This window comes from Salmo salar, chromosome ssa09, assembly GCF_905237065.1.
Source record: "Salmo salar chromosome ssa09, Ssal_v3.1, whole genome shotgun sequence".
Taxonomy (NCBI): Eukaryota; Metazoa; Chordata; class Actinopteri; order Salmoniformes; family Salmonidae; genus Salmo; species Salmo salar.
The window spans coordinates 101,038,307-101,048,097 of record NC_059450.1 but is presented as its reverse complement, the minus strand read 5'-3'; positions in this window follow the sequence as shown (position 1 = coordinate 101,048,097).

Sequence of the window (9,791 nt, the reverse complement as noted above, 5' to 3'; positions counted from 1 at the left end):
GACTGACACACACACCAACTCTTACAGATGGACAAGGCTCCGCTGATAGCCAGGTGTAGCAGTGGTAAGGTGTTGGGACTGCTGTATGTAGACCCAAACAGTTTGTGGGCACCGTTTGTCACCATTAGAATAAAATGTATGTGTTGTTAGAATATAGACTACCACCAGCCCCTATATCGCTATAGACTATCACCAGTCCCTATATCACTATAGACTATCACCAGCCCTATCCACCAGCCCCTATATCACTATAGACTATCACCAGCCCCTATATCACTATAGACTATCACCAGCCCCTATATCACTAGTATATAAACTATCACCAGCCCCTATATCACTGTAGACTATCACCAGCCCCTATATCACTATAGACTATCACCAGCCCCTATATCACTATAGACTATCACCAGCCCTTATATCACTATAGACTCTCACCAGTCCCTATATCACTATAGGCTATCACCAGCCCCTATATCACTATAGACTATCACCAGCCCCTATATCACTATAGACTATCACAAGCCCCTATATCACTAGAGACTATCACCAGCCCCTATATCACTAGTATATAGACTACCACCAGCCCCTATATCACTATAGACTATCACCAGCCCCTATCACTATAGACTATCACCAGCCCTTATATCACTAGTATATAGACTACCACCAGCCCCTATATAACTATAGACTATCACCAGTCCCTATATCACTATAGACTATCACCAGCCCCTATATCACTATAGACTATCACCAGCCCCTATATCACTAGTATATCGACTATCACCAGCCCCTATATCACTAGTATATAGACTACCACCAGCCCCTATATCACTATAGACTATCACCAGCCTCTATATTACTATAGACTATCACCAGCCCCTATATCACTATAGACTATCACCAGCCCCTATATCACTATAGACTATCACCAGCCCTTATATCACTAGTATATAGACTACCACCAGCCCCTATATAACTATAGACTATCACCAGTCCCTATATCACTATAGACTATCACCAGCCCCTATATCACTATAGACTATCACCAGCCCCTATATCACTAGTATATAGACTATCACCAGCCCCTATATCACTATAGACTATGACCAGCCCCTATATCACTAGTATACAGACTATCACCAGCCCCTATATCACTATAGACTATCACCAGCCCCTATATCACTAGAGACTATCACCAGCCCCTATATCACTAGTATATAGACTACCACCAGCCCCTATATCACTATAGACTACCACCAGCCCCTATATCACTATAGACTATCACCAGCCCTTATATCACTAGTATATAGACTACCACCAGCCCCTATATAACTATAGACTATCACCAGTCCCTATATCACTATATTTTTATTTATTTATTTATTTATTTTATTTATTTATTTCACCTTTATTTAACCAGGTAGGCAAGTTGAGAACAAGTTCTCATTTACAATTGCGACCTGGCCAAGATAAAGCAAAGCAGTTCGACAACATACAAAAACACAGAGTTACACATGGAGTAAAACAACATACAATCAATGATGCAGTAGAAGAAAAAAAAATGCAGTAGAAAAAAAAAAAAAAAAGAAGATTATGTACAATGTGAGCAAATGATGTGAGATAAGGGAGGTAAAGGCAAAAAAATGCCATGGTGGCAAAGTAAATAAAGTATAGAAAGAAAAACACTGGAATGGTAGATTTGTAGTTTGAAGAAAGTTCAGAGATAAAATATAAATAATATGGTGCAAAGGAGCAAAATAAATAAAATAAATAAATACAGTAGGGGAAGAGGTAGTAGTTTGGGCAAAATTATAGATGGGCTATGTACAGATGCAGTGATCTGTGAGCTGCTCTGACAGCTGGTGCTTAAAGCTAGTGAGGGAGATAAGTGTTTCCAGTTTCAGAGATTTTTGTAGTTCGTTCCAGTCATTGGCAGCAGAGAACTGGAAGGAGAGACGACCAAAGGAGGAGTTGGCTTTAGGGGTGACCAGAGAGATATACCTGCTGGAGCGCGTGCTACAGGTGGGTGCTGCTATGGTGACCAGTGAGCGGAGATAAGGGGGGACTTTACCTAGCAGGGTCTTGTAGATGACCTGGAGCCAATGTGTTTGGCGATGATTATGAAGCGAAGGCCAGCCAACGAGAGCGTACAGGTCGCAGTGGTGGGTAGTATATGGGGCTTTGGTGACAAAACGGATGGCACTGTGATAGACTGCATCCAGCTTGTTGAGTAGGGTATTGGAAGCTATTTTGTAAATGACATCGCCGAAGTCGAGGATTGGTAGGATGGTCAGTTTTACGAGGGTATGTTTGGCAGCATGAGTGAAGGATGCTTTGTTGCGAAATAGGAAGCCGATTCGAGATTTCACTTTGGATTGGAGATGATTGATGTGAGTCTGGAAGGAGAGTTTACAGTCTAACCAGACACCTAGGTATTTGTAGTTGTCCACAAATTCTAAGTTAGAACCGTCCAGAGAAGTGATGCTGGACAGGCGGGCAGGTGCAGGCAGCGATCGGTTGAAGAGCATGCATTTAGTTTTACTTGTATTTAGGAGCAGTTGGAGACCACGGAAGGAGAGTTGAATGGCATTGAAGCTCGTCTGGAGGGTTGTTAACACAGTGTCCAAAGAAGGGCCAGAAGTGTACAGAATGGTGTCGTCTGCGTAGAGGTGGATCAGAGATTCACCAGCAGCAAGAGCGACATCATTTATGTATACAGAGAAAAGAGTTGGCCCAAGAATTGAACCCTGTGGTACCCCCATAGAGACTGCCAGAGGTCCAGACAGTAGGCCCTCCGATTTGACACACTGAACTCTGTCAGAGAAGTAGTTGGTGAACCAGGCGACGCAATCGTTTGAGAAACCAAGGCTACTGAGTCTGCCGATGAGGATGTGGTGATTAACAGAGTCAAAAGCTTTGGCCAGGTCAATGAATACGGCAGCACAGTATTGTTTCTTATCGATGGCGGTTACGATGTCGTTTAGGACCTTGAGCGTGGCTGAGGTGCACCCATGACCAGCTCTGAAACCAGATTGCATAGCGGAGAGGGTGCGGTGGGATTCGAAATGGTCGGTAATCTGTTTGTTAACTTGGCTTTCGAAGACCTTAGAAAGGCAGGGTAGGATGGATATAGGTCTGTAGCAATTTGGGTCAAGAGTGTCACCTCCTTTGAAGAGGGGGGATGACAGCAGCTGCTTTCAATCTATGGGAATCTCAGACGACACGAAAGAGAGGTTGAACAGGCTAGTAATAGGGGTTGCAATAATTTCGGCAGATAATTTTAGAAAGAAAGGGTCCAGATTGTCAAGCCCAGCTGATTTGTAGGGGTCCAGATTTTGCAGCTCTTTCAGAACATCAGCTGAATGGATTTGGGAGAAGGAGAAATGGGGGAGGCTTGGGCGAGTAGCTGTGGGGGGTGCAGTGCTGTTGAATGCAGTAGGGGTAGTTAGGTGGAAAGCATGGCCAGCCGTAGAAAAATGCTTGTTGAAATTCTCAATTATAGTGGGCTTATCGGTGGTGACAGAGTTTCCTATCCTCAGTGCAGTGGGCAGTTGGGAGGAGGTGTTCTTATTCTCCATGGACTTTACAATGTCCCAGAACTTTTTAGAGTTGGAGTTGCACGAAGCGAATTTCTGTTTGAAAAAGCTAGCCTTGGCGTTTCTAACTGCCTGTGTGTATTGGTTTCTAACTTCCCTAAAAAGTTGCATATCGCGGGGGCAGTTCGATGCTAATGCAGAACGCCACAGGATATTTTTGTGTTGGTTAAGGGCAGTCAGGTCTGGGGAGAACCAAGGGCTATATCTGTTCCTGGTTCTAAATTTCTTGAAAGGGGCATGCTTATTTAAGATGGAGAGGAAGGCATTTAAAAAAATAACCAGGCATCCTCTACTGACGGGATGAGGTCAATATCCTTCCAGGATACCAGGGCCAGGTCGATTAGAAAGGCTTGCTCGTTGAAATGTTTCAGGGAGCGTTTGACAGTGATGAGTGGAGGTCGTTTGACCGCTGACCCATTACGGGTGCAGGCAATGAGGCAGTGATCGCTGAGATCTTGGTTGAAAACAGCAGAGGTGTATTTAGAGGGCACGTTGGTTAGGATGATATCTATGAGGGTGCCAGTGTTTGCGGCTTTGGGGTTGTACCTGGTGGGTTCATTAATAATTTGTGTGAGATTGAGGGCATGGCTGGGGTGTTAAGCATGTCCCAGTTTAGGTCACCTAGTAGCACAAGCTCTGAAGATAGATGGGGGGCAATCAGTTCACATATGGTGTCCAGAGCACAACTAGGGGCCGAGGGGGGTCTATAGCAGGCGGCAACGGTGAGAGACTTGTTTTTGGAGAGGTGGATTTTTAAAAGTAGAAGTTCAAATTGTTTGGGTACAGACCTGGATAGCAGGACAGAACTCTGCAGGCTATCTCTGCAGTAGATTGCAACACCGCCCCCTTTGGTCGTTCTATCTTGTCTGAAAACGTTGTAGTTAGGGATGAAGATTTCAGAGTTTTTGGTGGACTTCCTAAGCCAAGATTCAGACACAGCTAGGACATCCGGGTTGGCAGAGTGTGCTAAAGCAGTGAATAAAACAAACTTAGGGAGGAGGCTTCTAATGTTAACATGCATGAAACCAAGGTTATTACGGTTACAGAAGTCATCAAAGAGAGCGCCTGGGGAGTAGGAGTGGAGCCAGGCACTGCAGGGCCTGGATTCACCTCTACATCCCCAGAGGAGCAGAGAAGAATAAGTATGAGGGTACGGCTAAAAGCTATAAGAATTGGTCGTCTGTGACGTCCAGAATAGAGAGAAAAAGGAGCAGGTTTCTGGGGGCGATAAAATAGCTTCAAGGTATAATGTACAGACAAAGTTATGGTGGGATGTGAGTACAGAGGAGGTAAACCTAGGCATTTAGTGATTATGAGAGAGATATTGTCTCTAGAAACATCATTGAAACCAGAAGATGTCATAGCATGTGTGGGTGGAGGAACTGAGAGGTTGGATAAGGTATAATGAGCAGGGCTAGAGGCTCTACAGTGAAATAAGCCAATAAACACTAACCAGAACAGCAATGGAGAAGGCATATTGACATTAAGGAGAGGCATGCTTAGCCGAGTGATCAAAGGGTCCAGTGAGATTCAGACAGCTAGCCGGGCCATAGGTAGCAAGCTGGTGGAAGATGGTGCGTTTCCGTCTGTGGGTTAGTGGGGTTCCGTGTGGAAGGGGGGACCAGTCCAAGTTGGCAAAATAGTTAGTTATAGTGGCCCAAGAAAAGTGTCCGATAGACCTATTCAGATCGCAGCCGAAAAGACAGCTAACGATTAGCGGGCCGCAGATGGGCGATCAGGTTACATCGCGACGGAGGGGACAGTTGGATAACTCCCTCGGGCAGATAACGTCGGTGGTCCAGTCGTGAAGACCCGATGGGGCTCTTATAGACTATCACCAGCCCCTATATCACTATAGACTATCACCAGCCCCTATATCACTAGTATATAGACTATCACCAGCCCCTATATCACTAGTATATAGACTACCACCAGCCCCTATATCACTATAGACTATCACCAGCCTCTATATTACTATAGACTATCACCAGCCCCTATATCACTATAGACTATCACCAGCCCCTATATCAGTATAGACTATCACCAGTCCCTATATCACTATAGACTATCACCAGTCCCTATATCACTATAGACTATCACCAGTCCCTATATCACTATAGACTATCACCAGCCCCTATATCACTAGTATATAGACTATCACCAGCCCCTATATCACTGTAGACTATCACCAGCCCCTATATCACTATAGACTATCACCAGCCCTTATATCACTATAGACTATCACCAGCCCTTATATCACTATAGACTATCACCAGTCCCTATATCACTATAGGCTATCACCAGCCCCTATATCACTATAGACTATCACCAGCCCCTATATCACTATAGACTATCACCAGCCCCTATATCACTATAGACTATCACCAGCCCCTATATCACTAGAGACTATCACCAGCCCCTATATCACTAGTATATAGACTACCACCAGCCCCTATATCACTATAGACTATCACCAGCCCCTATCACTATAGACTATCACCAGCCCTTATATCACTAGTATATAGACTACCACCAGCCCCTATATCACTAGTATATAGACTATCACCAGTCCCTATATCACTATAGACTATCACCAGTCCCTATATCACTATAGACTATCACCAGCCCCTATATCACTAGTATACAGACTATCACCAGCCCCTATATCACTATAGACTATGACCAGCCCCTATATCACTAGTATACAGACTATCACCAGCCCCTATATCACTAGTATAAAGACTATCACCAGCCCCTATATCACTATAGACTATCACCAGCCCCTATATCACTATAGACAATCACCTACCCAATATCACTATAGACTATCACCAGTACCTATATCACTATAGACTTTCACCAGCCCCTACAGTGAGGGAAAAAAGTATTTGATCCCCTGATGATTTTGTACGTTTGCCCACTGACAAAGAAATTATCAGTCTATAATTTTAATGGTAGGTTTATTTGAATAGTGAGAGACAGAATAACAACAACAAAAAATCAGAAAAACGCATGTCAAAAATGTTATAAATTGATTAGCATTTTAATGAGGGAAATAAGTATTTGACCCCCTCTCAATCAGAAAGATTTCTGGCTCCCAAGTGTCTTTTATACAAGTAACAAGCTGAGATTAGGAGCACACTCTTAAAACCTGTTGGGGATAGGGGGCAGTATTTGCACGGCCGGATAAAAAACGTACCCGAATTAATCTGGTTACTACTCCTGCCTAGTAACTAGAATATGCATATAATTGTTTGATTTGGATAGAAAACACCCCAAAGTTTCTAAAACTGTTTGAATGGTGTCTGTGAGTATAACAGAACTCATATGGCAGTCAAAACCCTGAGACAAATCCTGACAGGAAACTAATTCATCGGAAGCATTTGAGGGAAAAGATTTTCTGAATGTCACGCGCCGATGTAAAATGCTGTTTTTATATATAAATATGAACTTTATCAAACAAAAAATGCATGTATTGTGTAACATGATGTCCTAGGATTGTCATCTGATGAAGATTGTCAAAGGTTAGTGCTGCATTTAGCTGTGTTTTGGGTATTTGTGATGCATCTAGTTGCTTTGAAAATGGCTGTGTGATTATTTCTGGCTGGGTTCTCTCCTAACATAATCTAATGTTTTGCTGTAAAGCCTTTTTGAAATCGGACAACGTGGTTCGATTCAGGAGAGGTGTATCTATAAAACGGTGTAAAATAGTCATATGTTTGAGAAATTGAAGTCATAGCATTTATGAGATTTTGCATTTCGCGCAACGCGATTCCACTGGCTGTTGATTAGGGTGGGACGCAAGGGCCCACTGGCCCAGACAGGTTAAAGGGAGTGCTCCTAATCTCAGTTTGTTACCTGTATAAAAGACACCTGTCCACAGAAGCAATCAATCAATCAGATTCCAAACTTTCCACCATGGCCAAGACCAAAGAGCTCTCCAAGGATGTCAGGGACAAGATTGTAGACCTACACAAGGCTGGAATGGGCTACATTCCACCGCCAAGCAGCGTAGACCATCGCCAAGCAGCTTGGTGAGAAGGTGACAACAGTTGGTGCGATTATTCGCAAATGGAAGAAACACAAAAGAACTGTCAATCTCCCTCAGCCTGGGGCTCCATGCAAGATCTCACCTCGTGGAGTTGCAATTTTTTTTTTAACATTTTAGTCATTTTAGCAGACGCTCTTATCCAGAGTGACTTACAGTAGTGAATGCATACATTTCATTTCATACAATTTTTTTCTGTGCTGGCCCCCCGTGGGAATCGAACCCACAACCCTGGCGTTGCAAACACCATGCTCTACCAACTGAGCTACAGGGAAGGCAATGATCATGAGAACGGTGAGGAATCAGCCCAGAACTACACGGGAGGATCTTGTCAATGATCTCAAGGCAGCTGGGACCATAGTAACCAAGAAAACAATTGGTAACACACTACGCCGTGAAGGACTGAAATTCTGAAGCGCCCGCAAGGTCCCCCTGCTCAAGAAAGCACATATACATGCCCGTCTGAAGTTTGCCAATGAACATCTGAATGATTCAGAGGACAACTGGGTGAAAGTGTTGTGATCAGATGAGACCAAAATGGAGCTCTTTGGCATCAACTCAACTCGCTGTGTTTGGAGGAGGAGGAATGCTGCCTATGACCCAAAGAACACTATCCCCACCGTCAAACATGGAGGTGGAAACATTATGCTTTGGGGGTGTTTTTCTGCTAAGGGGACAGGACAACTTCACCGCATCAAAGGGACGATGGACGGGGACAAGTACCGTCAAATCTTGGGTCAGAACCTCCTTCCCTCAGCCAGGGCATTGAAAATGGATCGTGGATGGGTATTCCAGCATGACAATGACCCAAAACACATGGCCAAGACAACAAAGGAGTGGCTCAAGAAGAAGCACATTAAGGTCCTTGAGTGGCCTAGCCAGTCTCCAGACCTTAATCCCATAGAAAATCTGTGGAGGGAGCTGAAGGTTCGAGTTGCCAAACGTCAGCCTCGAAACCTTAATGGCTTGGAGAAGGTCTGCAAAGAGTGGGACAAAATCCCTCCTGAGATGTGTGCAAACCTGGTGGCCAACTACAAGAAACGTCTGACCTCTGTGATTGCCAACAAGGGTTTGCCACCAAGTACTAAGTCATGTTTTGCAGAGGGGTCAAATACTTATTTCCCTCATTAAAATGCAAATCAATTTCTAACATTTTTGACATGCGTTTTTCTGGATCTTTTTGTTGTTATTCTGTCTCTTACTGTTCAAATAAACCTACCATTAAAATTATAGATTTATCATTTCTTTGTCAGTGGGCAAACGTAAAAAATCAGCAGGGGATCAAATACTTTTTCCCCTCACTGTATAGGACTATAGACTATCACCTGCCCCTATATCACTCTCCTTCTCCTCTCCAGGGACTTGTTGGGGTGTGAATGGGAAACGTGCTAAAAGCCGGACCAGTTCTGTGTAACCAGACCCATATTAGTGCACTAAATAGGGAGGCATTCGGAACACAGGCCTGCTATCAGCTGTATATTAGAGGAAGATACAGGACATGTGGAAGTGACAAACCTCTGTAGTAAAACACACACAGAGGCATGCTCACAGGCTAACACACACACAGAGATACATGAACACAAACACACACAGATTTGTAAAGTGCAGGTTTATGATTCCTGTGAAATCCTGTGATACTTGGTAATTACAGGGTGGTGTGTGTGTGTGTGTGTGTGTGTGTGTGTGTGTGTGCGCTTGCCTTGGCTTCAGCATCAGGCTCCAGACGAACTGTTCAGGGCTCACTGAGCCATGACACCACACGGACCAGAACACCACACCCAGAAGTGATGCAGGGGGAACCACACCCAGAAGTGATGCAAGGGGGAACCACACCCAGAAGTGATGCAAGGGGGAACCACACCCAGAAGTGATGCAGGGGGAACCACGCCCAGAAGTGATGCAAGGGGGAACCACACCCAGAAGTGATGCAAGGGGGAACCACACCCAGAAGTGATGCAAGGGGGAACCACACCCAGATGTGATGCAAGGGGGAACCACACCAAGAAGGGATGCAAGGGGGAACCACACCCAGAAGTGATGCAAGGGGGAACCACACCCAGAAGTGATGCAAGGGGGAACCACACCGAGAAGTGATGCAAGGGACAACCACACCCAGAAGTGATGCAAGGGGGAACCACACCCAGAAG